The 22,921-nt window shown below is 41.8% G+C and overlaps 1 long non-coding RNA gene across 2 annotated transcripts; it reads left to right on the top strand.

Moving 5' to 3' along the window:
- The first annotated feature begins 256 nt into the window (after positions 1-256).
- LOC119699284 lies at positions 257-22,065 on the top strand. 2 transcript variants are annotated; one of them, XR_005256381.1, is made up of 3 exons: positions 257-297; positions 17,748-18,001; positions 18,672-22,065. It is a non-coding gene; the product is annotated as an uncharacterized LOC119699284 (long non-coding RNA). The 2 variants fall into 2 exon arrangements; XR_005256382.1 differs by having other exon boundaries at positions 262-297; positions 17,748-17,846.
- Positions 22,066-22,921: the final 856 nt, after the last annotated feature.

The following is a 22,921-nucleotide window of genomic DNA, read 5'->3' as shown; positions in this document are numbered from 1 at the left end:
TGAGGCTGAAACTGGCAGTGGCTGGTGGAGGAGGGGGCTGGCTGAGCAGCCCCCAGAGCAGTGGGGTAGCTGTACCATCAGTGGGCTAGCAGGGAGGCTACAGCCCCCAGCTGCGGCTCTTGCATCCTACTGAGTCATCCCATGACTCCAGATAAGCCTTGTGCCTTATCGTGCCTCAGCCTGCCACCTGCAAATCAGAGATAACAAAATTTAAATAATTCAGAAGAACATAGCAAGGCTTAATGGAGGTTTGTAATATGTTTTGGACTCCTTACATACACCAGTGGGGAATTTAAGGTATCGCTGTTACGGAGCGTGCTGCTAGTAGTGCTGTCTTCCTTTAATAATCCCTGCAAACTCCCTGTCTTCCTACTCTCATTATCAGTGCTAGGCTTTGGTGTCATTGTGTTGCTTGGACACCTTCTAATTTAAATTTCATGTTTTGATTTCTGGGTGATAACTTCAAACACCAATTTTCTTCTGCTACGCTATGCAGCCTTTTGCTCATTTTAATGAAACCTAGCAACCATAATGTAAATTGGAAATAACTACAGCCTATTAGACTATTGAAATCCCTGAAGATTTGAATTATTCACTATTAACAGAACTTGTATAATTATAGGTTAAGATATCACTTAGGCATTTAGCATACATCAGCTCCACTGTTAATTTTTAGCTCTTGATCTGTATTAGTAACCTCAGCTGGCTAAATTAAAGGATATGCCTCCAATTAGCCTAAATTTAACATTCAAGAACACATCTCTGGTGGGATGATGCTTATAAGTTTAGAACATCCAGGCAATTTCAGCTGATCTACAAAGTATCTATCACAAGTGGAAGAGAAAACATTTTCTTACAAACACTTCTGTGACTTTCACAGGGGTAAAAGAAAAAAGGACAAAGCTATATTTTGTGTAAGATCCAAAGCCAAAAGTGTGACAAGCATTGCAGTCCTCTGCCTCTGTAGGGATCCCCAAAATGTTTGTACCTGGGATAGAGGCAGATGGGTCATTGAACGAGGACCTTCAGAAACCAAAACACTTAGTCTGAAGCAACAAGAAAGCATTGAGATACACAGAAAAAAAGGGGGAGCACTGACATTGTTAGCAAAAAAAAACCCTAAACCAAACCAAACCAAACCAACACAGCAAACAACAAACCAGCAAAAAGTTGTTACTTTTACCCAAGAACCTTTCCTGTGTTTAACACAGCAGGGCTGGGCAGGACACTTCTGTTTGTGCACTGGACGTGTGAGGTTATGTACTGCAGCGCAGGCAGTTGTGGCACCTGTGCAATGTGTGGTTATCACAGAGTTTGGTGCTCTAAAAACAGCACTCTGCACAAGCTGAGTGTCAGAGTTAAGCAGTATAAATCCCTTATTCAAAGCTGAGCTCCTTTTTTGGGATTGTCCCCAGGAATTTTCAACATCTTATTTCCAATTAAATGACCAGAAAAGTTAGTGTGACGGAGTTAAAATCTCATGTACTCACCCAGTAAAATAAGGGTGCTTTCTGATCTGAGTAAACTGTAATTGTCTGGTTAGGGATCTTAATAACAGGATTTCAGCTACCACTGGGTAGTTTTAACTCCTTCTTGAGGGTAAGAAACTCGGCTGCAGTATCTTTGATAACACTCAGCATTTGTCTTTTTTCTTCTGAGACCAATGAGACCAGACTTTCTGTTTGCTAGTGTACAAATTAACTCTTCTGTTCCACTAGGAAGGAAAGATTCCTGGTAACCATCTGTGTATTTTTCATACCATTTGATACCTGCTTGAGGTGATTTGCTTGCAGTACATAGTCCTAAGTAATCACACTTCCACTTCTGCAAAGCCCTTTAAAAATATGTAGCTAGAAAATGGTTTAGGCTTCAAATCAGATGATGAGTCTGTTCACATGTGCTGGTCAGAAGATGGAATAGAATCTTAAAGCTTTTGTCTTGGCCAACACTGAGAAGAAGTACAGCTTTTCACATTGTCATCTCTTATATCCATAAATTCAATAAAATAAATTTCAGTAAACATGAGTGATCTTGTAATGAGGAGAAATGCAGTGCACTTGGTAGCTGTATAATTGTGTCATAAGTATAATTCAAAAACGGTTGCTAATATTGATGAGTGTCTCCATAGGAAAGCTCTGGGTGATAACAAATCCTCTTGCTGGGAAATCTGCTTATAAACTTATTATGGCAACCATTACAGAGAAGGGAGAAAGCACTAAACTGGAAAATGCTATTAAAAATGTAATAGGACCCAAATTATTCAAAGATTAGTCATGACATTCATTCAGCAAAACTTGTTGCAAAGTGTGGATTTTATTGGAAACAATTGGAATCAAAAGATTATACTACTAATACCTAACTATGGCGTATCCAGAACAATTGAAAAAGAAAAAAGAACATTTTCGGCCCACAGCACACTGAGGATTTTTCCTCAGGTTTTTTTTTTTTTTTTCACTTAGGAAATTGGACTGTGTCATATAAAACCTTTTGTCATGCTAAGCAGTCATTGTAGTATGTGCATCTTTTTAGTTAGACCTCCAAAATTATGGGAGTGCCTCACTCCTTAGACGGTTCCTTCTGGCCATGCCAAATTCCAAAACCATAATGCCCATAGTTGTCCTACCAGCCTCCAAATGAGGGCTTTGGTTGATGAATCTCAGATTTGTGACATCCTCCATGCACTTGCAGTCCTGTTCCTGAGCAACCAGGTGTGGTCTGAGCACAGGCAGTACTGGTACTCCAACGCCTCTGTTCCATGAGGCTCCTTCAACCTTTCATTCCTCTGGCTGTATTGCTTGTCCCTGATGCCAGCGTTATTTGTGTCCTGTGTGAAGCAGATGCCATCTAGTATAAAATCCAACAACAGCTCTGAGAATAAGGACCAAAGCTGAGGTGCCTGACTAATTCAAGGCAGCTCTCTGATGAGCACATGCGATTTTTCATCACCCTTTGGAGGCTGTTTATTCTACTCTGTGGTTGCTGGGAATGCCTGTATGCCTGACTTGAGTGCTTTGAATCACCCTACATGGACAGAGACTGATTTCTCAGCCCTTGCAATGTCTCAGTACAGCTGCCTAAGCAGTCTGGCCTCCTCCTCTGCCTCTCCTTGTGTGGGTTTATGCCTGAACCCTTGCAGATTTCTCTTTAAAACTGTCAAATGTTTAAGGAGTTTGGATTTATCTCATCTACTCTGGAATTTTACCTTTAATTACTTAGAACAAAGACTTGTCCAATTCTAATTAAACACCTTTTGCCTCAAGTGCAGACTATTCATGCTTTTGCATGATCATTTACTTTTAAGATTTTGAAAGCATTTTTCACTTGCATGCTCCAGATGGCTTGCCAGTGACAACATTCATGCATTTAGTTCTTTTCTCTCATTAAGCCTGTGGATTTTCAAAATATTTCTGGAATGCGATCTTACAGTTTTCTCTCTCTCTCTTATTTTTTTTTTCCTTTGCCCTTTTCAACCCAAATGCAAGAAAAAGTACAAAATAGGTGTTTCCGTGTCTGACTTAGATGTTGATGTTTTTCGGATGGAGGAAGAGTAGAAAGAGTACAGGCAGAGCTTACTGAACTAGTGATGCCAACAGTCAGAAATACAACAGGCAGGTACAGTACTGCTCAGTCGCTGTAATCCTTTAAATGTGACTATTGTTGTGGGTCTTCTGGGCAGTCAGGACTTGGTGAAGCGAAGGAGAGATCTTGACTCCATTTCAGAAGGCTGGCTTATTATATTATGATGTATATTACATTAAAAAAGACCACTCTATAACTATACTACAAAGAACAGAGAGAAAGATTCATCAGAAGGCGAGACAGGAATAGAATGGAATGAATAACAAAGTTTTGTGACTCCTAGAGAGTCTGAGAGCTGCTGCCTCCTCGATTGGCCACCAAGTAGAAACATCCCACATTGACCAATCGAGAAAGCACCTGCTGCATTCCACAGCAGCAGATAACAAATTGTTTACACTTGAAGCTGAGGCCCTTCAGCTTCTCAGGAGAAGAAAATCCTAGCAAAGGGATTTTCATAAAATATTACAACTACATGTGACCTCCTGCCCAGCCTTCCTGGGTACATCTGCTCAGTGAATTGGAAGAATGAGCCAAGCTATTGACAACCTGAGCTGGTAAGGCTTCCTCACACAGCCTCACACAGATGCAGTCTAGCCACACCACAGACAAGAAAAGAGTCTCCTGCAGCTGGTCATGGCAGCCAGAGCCAGCAGCTGGATGGGGCGAGGGAGAGCCTGTTCCTTGTAGGGCACAGTCTGCCTGGTGTCCCATAACATCTCTTAAATCCCTTTTGTCCCAGCTGCACCCGTGCGCCGATCAGTAAGGATGTTAGAGCTGGCATGAGTTACACAGGAGGGTGAAAAGTCATATAAATGTGTCAGTAAGCAGGAGTAGGACAAGCAGGACTAATTTTTTGCATGTTTTTGTACTTCCCAGAGTGTTGCTTTTCTCATTATACCACCCTCTGCCAGTGGGAGAATCCCATTAATGCAGCCTTTCTCTAAAGGATCAGGCCTGATCCTCCCTCTCAGGTGGGCTGCTGTCCTGTTGACTTCTGAACTGCGTAAGAGTCAGACCCACTGTGTGGCTGGGGAAGGGGAAGTTTTGGAAAACAAATTATGCTTTGTTAAATGGTTAGAAGACACGCTACTTAAATAAGCACTTAGCTCCATTTACATTTGAAAGTTTTGTTGTGCTGCTAGAGTTCTGCCAGTAAACTCCTCCTACATAATTAGAGGCTTTTTGCCTTTAAGATGCATTCCAGTCTGGCAAGTAACATAAGCCATAACATCAAAACCACCACTTCTTTTTGAATTGTTTTCTTTTTTTTTTTTTCCTCTCTTTTTTTCCCTTGTATTATTGTGTCTATGCAAGAGCTTTTGTTGAAGTAGTTATGTCATAAAAATCACCCTAAAAAACACAAAGCCTTCAAGTACAAACTAAAACCTTATCTACCCAGCCAGATGTTACTGTGCTTTAAATACAGTTATGGAAAACCAAGGTAAATTTGTTGGAATGTGCTGACCACAACTGAACAGTCATCAGAGATGAAGTTAAATCCCATTCATCACTATATGAGCTAACCCTATATCCAGAGTCGTATACTCTAACTTGGCTTTTTCATAGCTGTGGTTGGACAGGGACTGTTCAACTTGCCTTAAACTATATCAAGTTTTAATAGGGCCAGAATGAAATCTGCTTTATTTCAGTTTATTTTTCACTAGCATTATAAAATATTTATTCTGACATTTGTTACGTTGGTTGTCATCTCAATTAAGTGTGTTAAGCATTCTTCCTTTTAGGCTTTCATATTCATTTGCCATTTTTTTTGATACCATGAACTCTAAGAATATCTGAGATCCCAATGGGAAAGAAATGTCTGTCACTTTGATACTCCCCATGATCTTTAAATGCAGACCCCCTAAAATTTTTTAATTGCCTAAGTTAAACTATTTTCAAGCATTAATATAGCAGATTATCAACACAAATGACAATATATCTTCTTAGCTGAGTATCACTTTCTAAAGGATGTCATTAGACACACTCAGATTCACTTTCCTCAGTAGACAGTAATTTGGTCTTTCTAACAGTCGGCCACATATTAATTATATTTCTTTCACATGAATGTTGCTAGCTTTCCCCAACAATGCTAATGTTGCCCTTCAGAAAACAATGACAAACTTTTATAATTGGCAAGGCTAGGACCTGAAGAAGTAACAGAAATTTATTTATTAGGCCCCACAGAAAATCCATACTACCTTACACATACAGTGCAAGCTTCACTCACTGATACCCAAAGTCCATCTGCTAATGAAGGACTGGTGCCAGATTTGCCCTAGAATCAGTCACAGTTTGTTACTGAATTCAGAGGAGGTAGATTTAGGCCTATACTAAGTAAAAGAGAAACCTAATTCTTCTCTGAGGTGCAATTAATTCTGCAGTGTGATGTGGAGCAGTTCAATCAGCTCTGCTTGTTTCCCGGAGGTGAGAATGCCCATGGCCAAGCTGTGAGAACCAGCTAACAGTGTGACAGCTGAACAGTTTGTTGAGCCACAGTCAAAGCAGGAAAGGCCAAATGATATATCCTGGTGATACCACGGGCAAATGTGGCTGGACCACATAAATAGCCAAGCTGGAAGTAAACTAGGCATTGTATCTTTATTGCAGAAAGCACTGGGGGTCTCCTGCTTGCCACAGATAGGGTTTGTGCCTCACTCCAGGCAGGTATCATGGCTCGTGATGCGTTTGTACTGCATCTGGCAAAGAGAGTCTGGCATGTCACTGTGACCTCTGTGAGACTTTATGTGACGATAATCCTTGGAGAGATCCCTGCCACCAGCACTTAAAGGTACAGAAAGGCTGAACCAGGAACCAGGAGTGCAGTTGCATACTGGCACGTGCTTTCAGTCATGGGAGACTAAATAGACACAGTGACTGAGGTTTTCAGCGGACCATGAGAAAGTCAAACACTTGGATATATTTTTGTATTGTTTTTTGCCTGCAAAAACAATGAAGGACTAGCAGCTGATATTCCACTTCAGGCCAGAGCCTCACATTGAAATAATGAAATTCTTGCTTCACTACTCAAGCAAACAGACCCAAGAGCATTTTTTCTAAACACAAACAAAAGTGATGCAAATGCAATTTTGTTGCTGGCACACGGCCTCCATGTGTATTGCACCCATTACTTTTGCTTTGGTGCCAGGCTGAAAACAAAATATATATAAACCTACATAGCTGTTTAAGGTCAATCCTGCCAGGCAAACAGTAGGGTTTTCTCTGACCATCTATTTACCATCCATCATTGTCATCTGTATCACCACAGGAGAGTATCATCTCCTCTTTGCTCTAAGTGTTTGCTGTTATCCTCTGCAGCACCAATTGATTTCCCAGTACAGATAATAATAAACACCCATAACAGTTACATAATCCACCCACAATTTTCCAAGAGAGGACATAAAAAATTATGCCTGTGAAAAGCAGAAACTTTTGTCTTCAAAGAATACTGTGTAATTTTGGTAAATAGTCTTAAATGTATATTTCAAGTGTAGAATTCCAAATTCCAATTCCAAAGATTCATTAGTTGTTATGTATCTTTTAGCCCTAGGCCACTGACTGAATCTGGACCACACAGTAGTGACAGAAAGTTGTTACTGCCTGGCAGCCAAGGGGGGGAAGAGGTGGTGTTCCATCCCACTCAGGTTTTTCATGGGCTGCTGACCACAATACAAAGACCCTGGCCTGAACAATGTGCACAGATTAATCATCTGACTCTGATCTGGGAATTATCCCTTTTGATTGGGGTAGATAAGCAATTGCCCTGCATGGCAAGCAGTCTTACCACTGACCTTTCTGTATTTATCGTATGAATAATTAATACAGGCAGATCTGTAGCCAGTCCAAATTGTCAGAGTTTGGGTCATTGATTTCAGAGTGATTACCGTTGCTTATGCTGCTGAGGAGCTGGTCCAACAGGGTTTATACACATTGATGGAAGCCAGATTTTTCGAGAGCATTATGTATACTACTTATATATGCCTACTGTAGACATATATAATTCTTCCGTTTTTTAAAGTTGTAAAATATCTTTCTCAAATTACTTGCAATCAATCGATATCCAATGCATTGGATTCTTTTCCACCCTCTTACTATACCAGATGTCATTAATTTTACAGCAAATTGGAGTAAAACACAAGGGTTTAGATTTTTGAAAGTGCCTTATGGTATTTTTGCTGGGAAACTACTTTCAAAGTTGGGTAAGGCTTTTTTTCTTTTCTTTTTTCCTGTGCATTCATTAATCCAGTCTCAAATTCTGATATTTCTGTCCTTTTCAACCTTTGATAGATAAGAACAGGGCACACCATAGTACATTCAGAATTCCCATTTCACTGCAAACTTTTAACTTGCCTCTATAAATACATAACTCATTCTGCTGCTAGTGGAAGGTGTGTGTCCCCAACAAATGATATACCAGGTATTAGTGGTGTAAAACTCTAAGAACTCTAATATATAAGAAGTACACCTGTCATTACATATTTCAAGACATGGGCAGAACACCTTTTTTAACTGTCTCAAAGGAAGCAGCACGCGTGCAATCTCATGCTTAAGAACAGCCATTTCTGCTTCTCCACATCACATGAACAACAGTAACAGCTGGTGTGATTAATGAAATGAACCACAACCTTCTCCAACCTGATTTGAGTGTTTAGTTAGTCAAAGCAGTTCTTTACTTCCCATGTGACAAAGCAATGGCGGTTCCTATAATTAATAAAAAAACAATAATAAATAGTTCTGAGAATATGAGCTTTATGAATGTTTACTGAACGTTTGAACAACAGATTTAAAGAACCCCAAACTCCTCCAAGCATGACTATATAACCCCATGTTTCCCTGTCCTGAGTTTCTGGAGGCGAGCCGTAACGCCCCAGTGGCTCCAGTGTGGGCGAGAGGAGGGGACACAAACCCACGTGAGTGAGGCCACTGGCCAAACTCCCCATTTGTGGCACAGCTCTGAGGCACACACGCCCACAGAGGTGTGGCTGTGTTTTCAGTGCTGTAGGGCACACGAAGATAAGCTGGGGAAAGAGTCTGGGCAAGTGGAAGATTTGCATCTCCTCATGGAGAACCCCATCAGTGGGGTGATGACAGACCCGACGTGGGGGCCATGTCTCATGGCTGGCTCGTGGTCTGCACTGGTATCAACCTGAGTAGCACAGGTCAGCCTGGCAAAACAGCACCATGTTTACCCTTTGGTATTCCTAAATGAGGCGTTGCAATGTTTCTTTTTCATCTCTGCAGCTGCCATTTCATATTTATGTGGTGCCACACATCTTCTCATCTGCCAAGAGCTTTTAACTCGCAAGACATAAAATAAAACCCCAAAGCATCTCATCCCAGCCACAGCAAAATGGAGTTTTTCATCATTTACTTGGTTCTTTTATCAGCAAAGCAATATTTCTTTGGGGGAGAGGCACAGGGACCTATTGATCTACTGACTTTGATGTCAAATTGGCAGATCACACATAGCCTCCCCAAAGCTTCTCTCTTGCTGAGTACCCCACTTTCCCATGGTTCAGCAGCCTGACCTCCTGAAGGGGGACTTACTCAAGTAACATGTTGCTTTTCCAAATAGCATTTTCTCTTGCCAACACCCATCTTGTCAATGAGCAATTCCATGACCATCAGTGACTCTGGTTACACACTGGACCAAGTAAATGTTTTGTGTACTTGAAGAAGATCTGGTGCATTTGACTGGAGCTGCAAATAGAATGGACTGAAACACAAAACCAACTTTGGCTTTTGAAGAAAGCTCAGTGAAGTAAAAGTCTGGCGATTCTAACAGAGGTTAAAGTTATTTGACCAGGGTTGAATTTGAGCTTGTGAGAAGGGCAAATTGAGAACATGCAAAGACTTGAAGAATAGTTCCCTAAACAAAAAAGGTACTTTATCTGATAAGCATTCACATTAATTTTTATTCAATCTCATTCAAGGAAGTTGTTTTTTTGGTACCAACAGATTATGTTAAGATTAGTTCTGAACTCCTAGAGAAAGTGGTTGGTCTCTGCTTCTGAGCCATGACTGCATCCTCAATAACTAGAAGACAAAAGAGCGGTTTTGTGGCACAACAGCAGACAAATGAAGAGCCTACAATCCTGGGAGGGGACTGATAAGGGCAGGCCCAAAGAGAGGCAGAGGCATGACCATTTGCTTATCAAGGAAAGTCTGAGGTAGGGCAAAGGCAAATCTTTCTGTCAAGGTCTGGTGCAGACAGGAGAACCTTACACCCAGCTGGTCAAGCTCTTAGTGCAGGGGACTCCTCTTCCAGAAACAGGTAAGCTCCTAGCTGTGGCCTTGCCATACAGAATACATGAAAAAATAATATAAATAGTGTGCGCCATACATTGGAATGAAAGAGGGAGAACTGTGACCTAGTGCTGATTAGCCCATGACTTTATTCTGGCTTTTTTGCTTTGCTCTTCTTTTCCTAAAGTTTTCCAGTGTTTTTATTTCTCCCTCTCTCATTCAAGTTGTGTTTGAGAAACTGCTCCTCTCCACGGACTACAGTGGGCTTTGGATCAAATCCTACAGTACATTTGCAGCTTGTTAAATTACTGAACATGCTTGCTTCACAATCTTTGTGCTATATATTGCTTCATCAGATGAAACAATGATGAAATTTGATCATATGGTCTTATTCCAAGGAAGGCCAATACTCTACCTTAGTCAGAACTAGCATGCCAGCTCAGCTTTTTAGTCCTTTGGAAAGCTGGGCTCCACTTAGCACAGGCTTTCACTGCTGGTAGGTGGCCAGACTTACAATACAATAAATTACTTGCTCCTGGAGACAATTGTAATCAGATAAACACAGTGAATTCTTTATACTGTCTGGAAGCAGGCTCTAAACAAAACCCCATTTCATACAGCCTGATGTGACTGAGTTATTGTTATTTTATAGGCATACATGCATTTTGTATGATGGCTTACTTTTAAGGATGTTTATTTTTTCAGTAGTGATGTCTATCTTACTATCACTATTAATCCAGGCAAAGGAAACCTGTGGCTCACAGTCCCTTGCCCATATCTGTCCTCATTCCCAGTACATTCCAAGGATGATGCGAGTCTGAATTTATGGCTCATCAAAGCGCATTAAGTATGGGAAAGGTTTTTTCTCTTCTGATTTAACCTAATAAGTAACCATAAAGAAACCAAGAAGGAGAAAAAATGGTTCAGAATAGGTTTCTCTGCATTAAACACTCAAAGACTGTGAAAAGATTATGCCATCATTACCAGAAGATAAAGCTGGCATAAAGGAATAATATGTATTTCAATGTTGTGAACAGTGAGGTTAAAAAATTAATTAAAGAACCTTGCCCATATAGAAAAGATGGTGGGCTAGTCTAGTCTCCAACCCGTAAATGTGAAAAAACATTTGGGATTTAAAGTGGGTGCCTCAGCTGCTGCTTTGACAAAGACCTTTAACCTATAATTAAATTAGTAAAATCATGAGTTAAGTTGTTTGGGGTTTTGGGGGGGGGGGGGGGGGCGTTTCTTTGGGTTTTTCAGGGGGTTTTTGTTTTGTTTTTGTTTGTTTGGTTTTGGTTTTTTTTGCTGGGGTTTAGCTAGTTTGCTTTAGGTTGTGGGGTGGTTTTTTTGGTTGGTTAGTTTGAGTTGGGTTTTTTTGGTTTTGTTAAATTGCTAAAATCTGTACCTGCCTTAAGACACTAAAACTGCCTCTGTGTCCAAGGAACTAAGTGCCCACAACCATAGCATGTTGGCTGCTTCTGTGGCTTTGTCAAGGAGACCTCACTGGCAGGGTTAGGGAAGGCTCCAGCTCAGTGGATCTCAAGCTAGGGTTATAATAAATATATGGAGACTTTGATACCTCTTCCTTGCCTTCCTTCCCCCTTCCTTTTCTTATTAGCTTTGGTATCAAAGACCTTCACCATGTAACACTTGTTACTTGGACTTCAGAATAAATGCATTCAATGGCCACGAAACCCTACAGAGAGCACACTGCACGTGGGTTGAGTGAGCAGGGGAGAACACTCAGGGACAAACAACTCTCATGCCTGTACCAATTCCTACTCACTGCATCTGCACATCTGTCATTCATCTCTCACTCTTTATATTTGCTAGCAGATTTATTAATATCCAGGCCACTAAGCAGATTTTCTCTTCAAAACCTGTGGCCCCAATTCTTAAGAACACACATTGTATCCCTTAAAAGGACAGAGAGGAGTGTGTCTGCTTGTTTACATTTGATTAGAAAGCACAGCCAATGAGCTAAATTATGACACATTTGCATAAGAAACAGTGAAAATTTGCTTGATTAAGAGTTCCAATAGATTTCTGTTTTCTGGTCAGTACCTGCCCTGCATTCAACTCACCTTATGATGATGGTTAATTCTGTCAAAAGTATAAATAAAACAACCTAGGGGGTCAAGCCTAGAAGCCAGGAGCTGTGTCCCCTGCCTCTTCACATCCAAAATGCCTCATGTTAAAGAAGACTGCAGCACAGCTACTTAATTGTTCAGCTACTTAATGGACAACAAAACCAGTTAAGCATTTCTGAATCCTAGTCTTACACTGGCTGTCGGTTCTCTAAAGAGCATCTTTTCACCTTAGAACCTAGTCCAGAACAGTAAGAGACCCCATAGTGAAGCCTCACATACAGGAACATTTAATGAAACTAACACCCAGTGGTTTAAGACAAATTGTGCACTTCAATTTGCTTGAGAACATCCTATGAATGTTGGAGTGGAAGGATTTTTTATATTGATGGCACAGGCTGGGAGAGTGCTCACCTGGGTCTGTTCCCTGGCCTTAGCTAATAACTTCTAGCATCACCCTGGGCACACTAATTATCTCCTGGTTACATTTAGAAAAATCCCATGAATAGCTTTCCAAAGCCAGCTTTTTTCAGAATTCTTGATGATGTGAAATCATTAAATCAGGATTAATGGTGTTTCTAAAAATACATACCTGTCTAGTCACAGGTTGTTCAGTCCGATGCAGGAAAAAAAGGTTAAATTGTACAACACAAGCAGAGGTTCAGCATAGATGATCATAACAGTCCCTGCTGGACTTAATATCCATGAATTAATGTATGACAGGGGATAAAGGCAGTGGGACATCGTGTGATTACTGACTCCAGCTCCTGCTCCCTCTTCTATGAAGCAGCTCCAAAGCCTGGCAGTTTACACCCCCCACTATATCCCTGATGAAACAGATCATCAATTCATTGCTGCTGGGCTACAGGGCACTGAAAACCAATGGAAGAGGCTACATTGTTTTCTTGTGCAAGAATACGTGGATTTTGATCACAAATGTAGGGATAAGCAAAACTTCATGATGAAAGCAGAAAATCAAGGGTCAGAACAGAATTTTCCTGTCTCTGTCATTGCATAAGTAGCAGACATTTGGGATATCTCGTGCTATATTTTTTGGCTTTTTAAAAACCTTTTTCCTTTCTTTTCTTTGAAGCCTCAGACACTGACCATTATTCAAGTCTGAATCACAGAATGGCTTGGGAGGGACCTTAAAAATCAATGAGTTCCAGACCCCCTGTCATGGGCAGGGACATCTTCCACTAAACCAAATTTAGAGAGCCTCATCCTACCTAACCTTAAGCACTTCAGGGATTGGGCATCCACAACTTCTCTGGGCAACCTGTTCTTGTGCCTCCCCACCCTCACAGTAAATAATGTCTTCCTAAAATCTAATCTAAATCTGTCCTCTTACAGTTTAAAATCATTCCCCCTTACCCTGTCACTAAAAGCATGAAAATCTTAACAGGTTAATGACTTCATCCTGTGAGGTAAACTTTTTAAAATATGGTAGATTGGAAGAGTTCTTTGTCAAAAACACACAGAGTAGCTGCCTTTGACAAAAGAAATTTTTTTTCAGTGTGAGCTTTTAGCTTCAACTGTTCTTCAAAAGTAGATCTCCCAGTGCTGACTTAAGGCAGTGGTAAAGCTTCCATGTGATTTCAGTGACCCAACCCTCTGCCACTGTTCTTTTTCCATCCACCCAGCACAGTGAGTCAACTGACTGCATTTAGGAATTTGCTGCACACCTGTAATTTATTGTGCTGTCATCTCAGAAAGCAGTATTGTTGAGGAATTACATAGTCTTTCCTTTAGAATTTACTGTCCCAATAAAATTATTCAACCAACCTCCGGTTCCTAGAAAACTCCACAGAGGAAATCACATTTTAAAGAGGGTCCTTTCTTATCAGTAACAACCGAGTAAAAAGTGAATCATTGCACATGATTTGATGTGAAACACAGATGGCCTTGGAGTGGCAATCAAATTTAAAAAGTACGTTTCACAGAAAACATTAAGCTGGGTTGTTGGAAAAGGTTGCCCCCACACTTTGAAGCATTTTTTGTTTTAATGTAGTTACCAGTTGTTTCAGGATGCAAGGAGGAGCCCACCCAGGGCAATTGATGTGATTTAGATAAGGGAGATGCACAGTCTCATGCCAATGGCTGAGTCTGATGAGTGACAACACAGAAAATCCAACCCAGCCTTTGCTTTGAGTCTGGCACCCATCAAAAGCCACCTCCCAAGGACACGTGTGACACAAAGCCACGATCTGCGACGAATGGTGAGGGCCGTGAATGAACACAAAGCTGGTTTGTCCTAAGCCCTCCCATGCATGAAGCTCAGTGTAGAGGGCATGTTTGCCAGCACCGAGGAGGTCCATCCTCCCCTTGCCATGCTGTTAGTGATGCCACCACTCGGCACAGCACACGCACTATGTGACTCAACGGGAAAGCAGCCGCACCACGGAGCCGCTGCCCCCATTGCTCCATCAGGAGTGGTGTGCTGCCCCCATTGCTCCATCAGGAATGGTGTGCTGCTCCCATTGCTCCATCAGGAGTGGTGTGCTTTACAAACACTGACGTGCAAAGACCCAGAACTTCTTCTGCTATGGATTTACTACTCCATTCAAGGGCCAGCAAAGTTATGCATGGAAACACAACAGCCTTAACATTCTTCCAGTGCCTCACAGTTAATGTCAAAGAGTTTTGAAGAAAAAAACATCAGTTCCAGAAACTTGAAATCCCACTACCTATGAGATCCAAGTCCACAACAGTCCTCCATTTTTTTTTTTTTTTGAGAGAAAGCCCAAGATTATTCTGCTATTTAGCTGAATCAGTAAGGAATATCATTTTCATGAGTCTTTAGAGGCTATACAGAAATCAAGAGCACCATCCAAGTTTTGCACTAATTTGCTATGGTTAGGTCACTTAAACTCTCCATTCTCTCTTATTCTTTCCCATAAAGTAAAGCCAATTCTAATGACTGCTCTTATGGCAGAAGTGCTGGAAGATTTAATTAGCTAATATTTTTCCAGCAGGGGAAATAAGTACAGTACTCAGCAAATGCTGAATGTTATCACTAGTGCAGGAACAATGGTGGATAGTAAGAGTGCCAGCCCTTTTAGCTAAGGGAGACATAGAAAAAAAATCTGTTTATTGAGATGGGTTCAATTTTTACACATTTTCACAACTGCACATTCCAGAACTTGCTTAAAACCCCAGACATTATGAAATCACACAACCTATTTGCTGCTTTTTGAAACCAGGAGAGTGACTCCCTCTTCTCCAGAAACACGCTCCAGTCTTGCTTCTACTGCTTCTTCACATACAACTTTCCATTACATATTTTAAAAATCTCTATGCCAGGCAAAATTAATTAGTTCAAAAGTCTTACAGAAAACAGATTTATAAACTTGTTTGATAAATGCTGTATTTCAGCCTAGGATGGTTTTTCTTCACACATTAACAGATGAAAGCTACATGAAATGATGATAAAGTACAGGGTCAGAAACTCAGGTAGTATAAAAGTACTCTTCAGTTGGCTTAGGATGACTTATACTTTGAGGATCTGGACACGAACCAAGAGGAAGCTTGCCAACAGAGCTTTTCCTCAGCAACTGTTTCTTAGAGAGGCCATTGCAATCCCAAATAATTTCCTCTATTAAACCCCTGTTCCAGCTCAGGAGTTCCTTCCTTTTGCTGTAGCAATGGGAAAATGCAACCAACAGCATCAAACCCATCTGTACAAGTAGTTTAACTGCACAGATCCATGATTAGTATTTTAATTTGTGCACTGTGCTTACCAAAGAAGCTTGAGAGCCAGCTTCAATTCATAAGGAAACATATTTTTCAAAGCCATCTGAGCTGACGTGTTCACAAAAGAACACTATCTGACTCACTGAAATCAAGATCCTCCTCAGTAATAAAAACCTGGGGAAAGAGAGGATTTGCATCTTTCCCAGGATGTCAACAGGATTTGCTCAATGACAAGACACACTGATCACTGGCAGCCTAAATCCAGCACAGCAGCCATCAGCAGTTAGTCCTGTCCTTGTAGATACCTTAGATGTGTTCATAATTTCCCTCATTTCATCAATTTCATTGAGATGAGAATGCTCACATCAGTAAACACACACATTTGGTGAAATAAGCTTGTATGATAAGACTACACTCTGTACTGGAGTTTCACTGCTACCAGAACATGCAGCTCTGAGCCATCAGCTGCCATTGCCTTTGTTCTCAGTAGCCCTGTGTGAACACACAGACCCCCTGCACGTAGTGAGTGATGGCAACTGACAGGGGAGGTGACAGAGGCACAGAGAGAAATTGGTGTTAGTGCTCCTCTGCTGCCAGGATACAGTCCAGGCTTGTGGTTTGGGTTGTGGTCATTAAGGAGCCCAGCAGAATAATATTTTTCCTTATTTCCCCCTTCACTGTAGCATTCAATTTCACTAGGTTTATAGCTTGCACAGAGAAAGTACTGCTAAACATAGATGAGAAAATATATACTACATACAGAAAATACATCCTTCAGGGACATCATTTCCAGATATCATATTTTTCTGGTTGTAAAACAATGCCTCAGTATCTTCAGCTGTGCATGGTGATATGACAAACCCAACACAGTCATATCAAGGAATTTATCTGTTTTCATTTTTTTTTCCTGCCACCAGCTGTATGAGAATCATTTACTTAAAAGCAACTTTGGAATACAAGTATTTTGACCTCAAGCACATCGAAACACCTCCAGGCAGCCTCCATGCAGGATCAGCTGAATATAGACCCATTTCCACCATGACATGAGGAATAATGTCATTTGATCTCAGTCTTTTTATCTTTTCTAATGCTTTTGTCTCTTTTGCCTACTCCTCCTGTTACCTGGTGTGCAATATGCACCTTAAGAGATCCAGGGTACATTGTCTCAGAGAAATAGCAATTAATTATTAAACCTGTCTCTATAACAGCCTTCCAGGTGTTGAGACAATCTGTAAGCTAAGCACTGATGTTTATCTCTCTAACACGGCACTACTGCATGAAACCTGTCAGCCAAACTGCTGCTGAAGCCTTTTCATTTTTATTCATTTTTATTTTTTATGGAATTGCCTTACAATGGAAAAAATGCCTATTTACAAAAAAAAAAAAACCAAACAAACAAAAAACCAAAAAAAACCCAAAAAAAACCCCAACCAAACAAACAAAAAACAAAAACACAAAAAAAAAAAAAAAACCAAAAAAACAAGGAGACAATCTGTGGTTAAATCCTCCCTTTTGTCCATTCTGGGCAGGCATTTGTCACCATGCAAAACATCACACTGGTTTCAGTACTGTCCTTATCACCTTTGCTGTGTAAGCAGTCAGGAGCTGGAAACCTGGAGCCGGGCTTAGATGCTGCACTTGCCATTTCCAAGCCAGCTCATTTCTTGTGGGATTACACATGTCTACACATCATCTGACTGTTGTCAGATGATATTAAGGTTGTCTGTGGAAGGGGAATGGAGCGGGTGAGGGCTGAGAATCTGCTGCCAGCAAAAGAACCCCAAAATTGTGGGGTGAGCTTTTGTGCCCTGCAGTTGCCAGATGAACCTTTGGTGATTAGATTTCCTTTGTCTGCCTTTACCAGTATTATTACAGTTATTTTTTTCATGGTCTGTAACAACACATTAAAAATCCCTTTCAGGGATCTAAAACTATTGTCCCAATCACAGTGCAAACAACCTAAAATTAACCTAATAAACACTAGAAGAGTCCAGGTTTCTTATGGGTTTGTTCCTCACAATTATTTGGAGGTACAAACTGAAGCACTTTTTTTGGTGCCTAACTACTGTATCTCCCTTTCGAATTTTTTGGTATCTTCTAAGATAAAATGTATCAGCTACTTTTCTTTCTGGCATGTGACTCCAGGATTCCTCTCTGCTCCAGCTGGCTGCCTGCTTGTACAAAACTTGCAGGAATTCAATTCGCTTTTAAGCCCACTCTCCAGCAGCCAAATCAAATCAACTGGTATTTTCAACAGTTATCTGAGGATGCACAGAACATGATCACCCTATTTCCTGAGGAAACCAGACTAGCAATTGCTACTTCTAGGAGCTAATCACTTGCAATGGATGTATGAAATAAATGGGAAAATGAGAAGATGGCAGAAAGGCCAAAGTTAGGTAATAAGAAGTCGAATGTTCCATTGTGCAAGCAAATGAACATTAGTCAGAGTACAATGCCAAGAGCTGGCACCAGCTTTGCAACCAGGCAAGCCATTTAAAGAGAGGATGGGCAGCCAGGAGGGAGGTGGCAAGGTGGCATTTTGTCCCAAATCATCTTCTAAACGCAAGGCAGCACGGGGGGAAACTCCACTCGAAGGGAACAAGTAGGAGATGTTTAAGCAAAAGTGGTTGTGTCAAATGAGCAGGGATGAGCTTCTCCACCCTGGATCCATGTGCTGATCCAGGGAGACTGACCTGCCTCCATGCCCCATTTGCCCCATGATTTGCCATTCACCCTGGCCTTGGCCTGAGGGCTCATCTTCTGTCTTTCATGGAAACACTCCTGCTGCCTCAGCCCAAATGGAGCAAGGAAAAGCTTACTTTGTAAATTCACACACGAGCAGGTGGAGAGCTGCTGCTGTAGGAAGCCAGCAGACAGTAACTTTTTGCATTGTTTGCAAAAGAGGTGTCTGCCACATCCTCCACAGGGCAACTGGTCCTGGGGAGGGACTGTGTTTACAGGCACCTTCTGTACAAAAGTGAAATGCTTGCGCTTTTCAGTATGGGGAAGGGAGAGGGAGTTAATGTGTGTTGAGAGACATCTCAATGTGTTTCTGGCATTTTCCAGGTTACAGGAGACATCTGGGCTCTCACCTTTCTGCATGGGTGGCTACTGGAGTTCTGGATGGAAAGAAACCCCAGATTTAAAGAACTTCTGTGGCATGTTTTGGCCGAATGAAAAGCAACAGCAAACAGGTGCTAGTGGCTGAATGGTAGGAAATGTAGCCCACAATGACAGAGACTGTGGAGCTAGGACTACTCACATGTAGTTTCATGTATCCATTAGACAATGTCACATATTCCATTTGATCAAATGAAGATGAGCCTGGAATAAATAAATGTGAGAATTACTAGCTGAAGTGGTAACAAATCAGACACATATGCTTTGTCTCTAGAAAAAAACTGCTCCTCTTCCTCTATCTGCATCAACAGCAGGAGCTGGCTCTTACCAGCTCTTTCCCTTTTCTGGCTCTCTGCTGTCTGAGCTACCTTGTTCCAGGGGAGCTTTTTCCCCACTGGCTAAGCCTGATGCTTGAAGGCCCATGGAGGCTTTAAAGCTGCTTACAGATTGCAAAGTGACCTTTTTTAGACTTCAGACTGAGATAGACTCATGTGAACTCAGAGTCTCTGAACATGGGTAGCAAATTGTCTTTCATATTTCCAAGCTGTCATATAGTCATTAGTTATAAATAATAAATGTCACATGGCTTGCAAAATACATATCCAGCCTATTTAAGAATGCTTAATGCTTGTGGTAAGTTTTTTATCTCTGAGTATTTTCATCTTAACTAGTGGCTTCAGCCATTGGCCTCAGAACTGCCTATAGGAAGGAAGGAGAAAGGTAAATATCATCCATTATACTCTTAAAAGGTGAAGAAAAGAGAAGGACTAAGCCAAAGACAGAGCTTGGATGAGACCCAGGAGGAATGAGGGTGGACTTGTGCATGCATTAGCCATCATGGTTGCAGTCTTTGCAGAAAGGCTGTGCTTTATGCCTGCTTGTTGCCAGACACCGGGCAGGAAGATTTTCTGCAAGCCCCATCCTCAGCATCTGGCCTCTGGGAAAGGCAGGACAGGAGGCAGAGCGGGTCCCCACTCCTCCCAGCTGCACCCCAGTGCTGACTGCCGTGCCAGTCTGCAAGGCAGGCAGCGGATACACATCTTGGCTCCACGTGAATATTGCATGATTCCTCTTTCCTCTCTCCAGTTCACTAAGCTCTCATTTCCTATGCCTCTGCTAGCACAGTTCAGGCTGAAAAATAGTCTTCGTAATGCCCAAGCTTGTTTGCTTTCTTTGGGGATGTTTATTCAATATCTCCTCACTAATGAGTCAGGTTTTTTCTATGATCCACAAGGCATCAATATTGCATGTGCTCAGAGACCTGAAGGCTAAGAAACACACGGATGCTAAGCACTGTGTATTTCAAGCGGCAAGTGTTTTGTTAACAGCAACAGCTAAACAAGCCAGGGAGCAGCCTGAACTTCTGGAGTCAAAGCGAGATCAAAGCACATAAAGGTTAATGGGCAAAATGCCACAGGAGCCATTCTGCAGTGGGAATTTATGATTTACAAGCGTACCAAGAAAAGACTGCTTTAATCACTAGATTACGCTAAGTACTTGCCAATTTTAATACAGTAAACCACAATTTTTTTTTCTTACTTCAGCATCAAAAAACTTCCCTTTTTAAATATAGAAACATATAATCAGATTCTTATCAAATGCTTTCCCCCTCCTTCCCCAAGAAAAGTATTCATAATATTAATAACACCATCAAGATCTCTGAGAAAGGGGTGCAGAGGATTGGGGCAGATTTTACCTCTTCTTCCCTGTCCCTATCCTGTTTTGTGCCTCCTATGACTATTTGCTTGGAGGCACTTGTCCCATTTGCCTGTGCTGCCCTCTGGATTATTTTCCCCATGACTTGGTGCTGTCCTCTGAGCACAGAAATCCCCTGATGCTCTCCCCAGTAGCCCTGTGTACCTCAGTTGCCCAGCACGCTCCTTGGACAACAACTTTGCCAAAACAAGGGGGCAGGGGATGTTGAGGAGCCCCCCAACCACATGTCCCTGGTGCCAAGGACATGCCACCCAGAGGGTCACCCCACAGCCAAGGGAAGCTGCTGCAGGAGAGAGGCAGCAACCCTGGCTCACCACCTCCTGAAAATGGCATGCTAAAAATTCTATTGTGCACTTAAATGGTATTTATAGACACCATCAATCACAGAGGTCCTAAACGCATTAAATCAAAATTAGTTTAAAAACCAGTGTTCTTCAAGACTCCTAAAAACGGCTCAAAAAGATGATATCATTATAGCCCTCTCCTAAATTTCATGGTTTTGTGTAGGTCTCTGATGCTCAGCAGGGCTTGGTTTACACTGAGGCTCAGCACCTGGCACTGGTATCCATCAAAAAGGGGAACAGAGACAGCAGGAAGCACACTCAGACTGACCCTTTCTGTTACAGGGAACAGGGCTCACAGCTCCCTTACCTTAATGAAATGAGTCAGTGATGTAACACCAGTACAGATTTAGTGTAGAATAAGCTAGACTCAGTCTCACAACCTTCAGAATTGGTAAAAATCAAAAGAGACCACAAAACCAGAGCCCAGTCTCTAAGCCAAGGCAAACAGCTGACCTTTTGCTCTGTTTTTAAACTCCAACCTGCCCCTCCCTGTCCCTGACCATAACTGGGCACAGCTGGGTGCCCACTGCTCGCCTCCAGCCCAGGGGAGGTTGAGGCAGCAAACAGAAAACATATGTGAACTACAGACCTCTCTAAATTAGCTGTATGCAGTATTTTTCATTCTTGATGTGGTAGCATTTTAGGCAGTGTTGGAGCGCTCACAGGGGTGCAGTTTCTTTGGCTAAAGCTTGCTTTTTGGCCATCTGAACCTAATTTATGCAGCTGTAGCAGATGTGCCGTAGCCGAGGACACAGGGATAGCAGCAGGCAGTAGCAGTATACCAGAGCAGAGTGATAGGCACAGCTCCTCAGTCATCAGTGGACATGTATATTGCTATCCTGAGTTTGACTCTTCGGTCTAAAATGAGTTACCCCCTTGAGTTTGGATTTTCCTGGCTACTTGTGTTTTTATTTATGTTTACCAATTCATCAGTGCTGCTTGCAAAAATAAGATAGCACTTACAAGCTACTCTCAAGAGAAAAAGCATTTCACATTCCGAGTTTTACTGGAGCGATGGTACTAGAAGCAGAAATAATGCATAAGTTAGTGAGTCTCATTGCAGTAATGCTGCTTATTCCCTGCATAACTAACCTGCAAGGGTGGAGGAATATTAAGTACCATGTAGGCCACTGATTTTCTTATTCATGCAAAACCTCCACTGCAAGTTTAAGCAACGCCTATACCTATCGTGCAACAGAGTAAGCTGTGATGCAGTTTGCTTTCTCTTCATTAATGTAATTTGTTTCTATCCCTTCCTCAGCTCCTCCTTTTTATTTTCTTTTTTTTTTTTTTTGGTTACTCTTCTGCAGAAAGTCAAACCACAGGCAGCTTTCTTCTGCAAACAAATCCAATTAGTTAAGATTGTGGATGGATTAAGATTTAAGACCTCACAGAGACGCCTGGATGGAAACCCTTTACATTAGCTGGTTCTTATTCAAAAACAAACAAGGATGGAGGGCAGCACCACATTTAACTTGGGGACTGGTGGGTGGAAACCACCAGATAATTAAAGATCTCTCTTTATCACCCTTGAAAAGGGAGGGTCAGATAAGGCAGGATATGACCCATTACTGGCAAGGACAGGTATGTAGGTCACTGTGTCACATGGAAAGACACAGCAGAACCCCGAGCAGCAGCCTGCACACAGTGGCCCAGATCAAAGAAGAAATTGGGGACACCTTCACAAAGAGCTCTGCCCATGGATCAGGGAACAGCAGAACAAAATAAAACACCATACCCGGCTCTCCTCTCCCTCTGGAAAGACAAATGGTTATCTTGGCTGCTGTCAGGAGATAGCTGATGAAAGAAAAAAACTTTTAATGAAGAATTCCTAGGATTTTTTAGGGCCAGAAATACAGAGGGCAAACAGGTGCAGGGAGTATGCAGACAGCTGCATGTACAGCACTACTGACTTCTGCTTGATCCCACTCTTCCTGGAGTTCTTTCATCCAGAAAAACTGTCAAAGCCAGGAGAAGGGAACAAAGATTTCTCTCCTAAGGCATGGAACACGAATGAGGCAGATGGCAGGAATAATACAAAGGTTTCAGCCATTCACTTTTTGGGAACAGGTTAGGAGAGATCTGAATCCAGCTTCAGCAGGGTGAGCCATCAACTAATCTGCAGCTCTGGCTGAA

The sequence above is a fragment of the Motacilla alba genome, chromosome 3, assembly GCF_015832195.1.
Source record: "Motacilla alba alba isolate MOTALB_02 chromosome 3, Motacilla_alba_V1.0_pri, whole genome shotgun sequence".
NCBI lineage: Eukaryota > Metazoa > Chordata > Aves > Passeriformes > Motacillidae > Motacilla > Motacilla alba.
The sequence above is the reverse complement of the archived record's forward strand: the minus strand, read 5'-3'. Positions and strand labels throughout refer to the sequence as shown.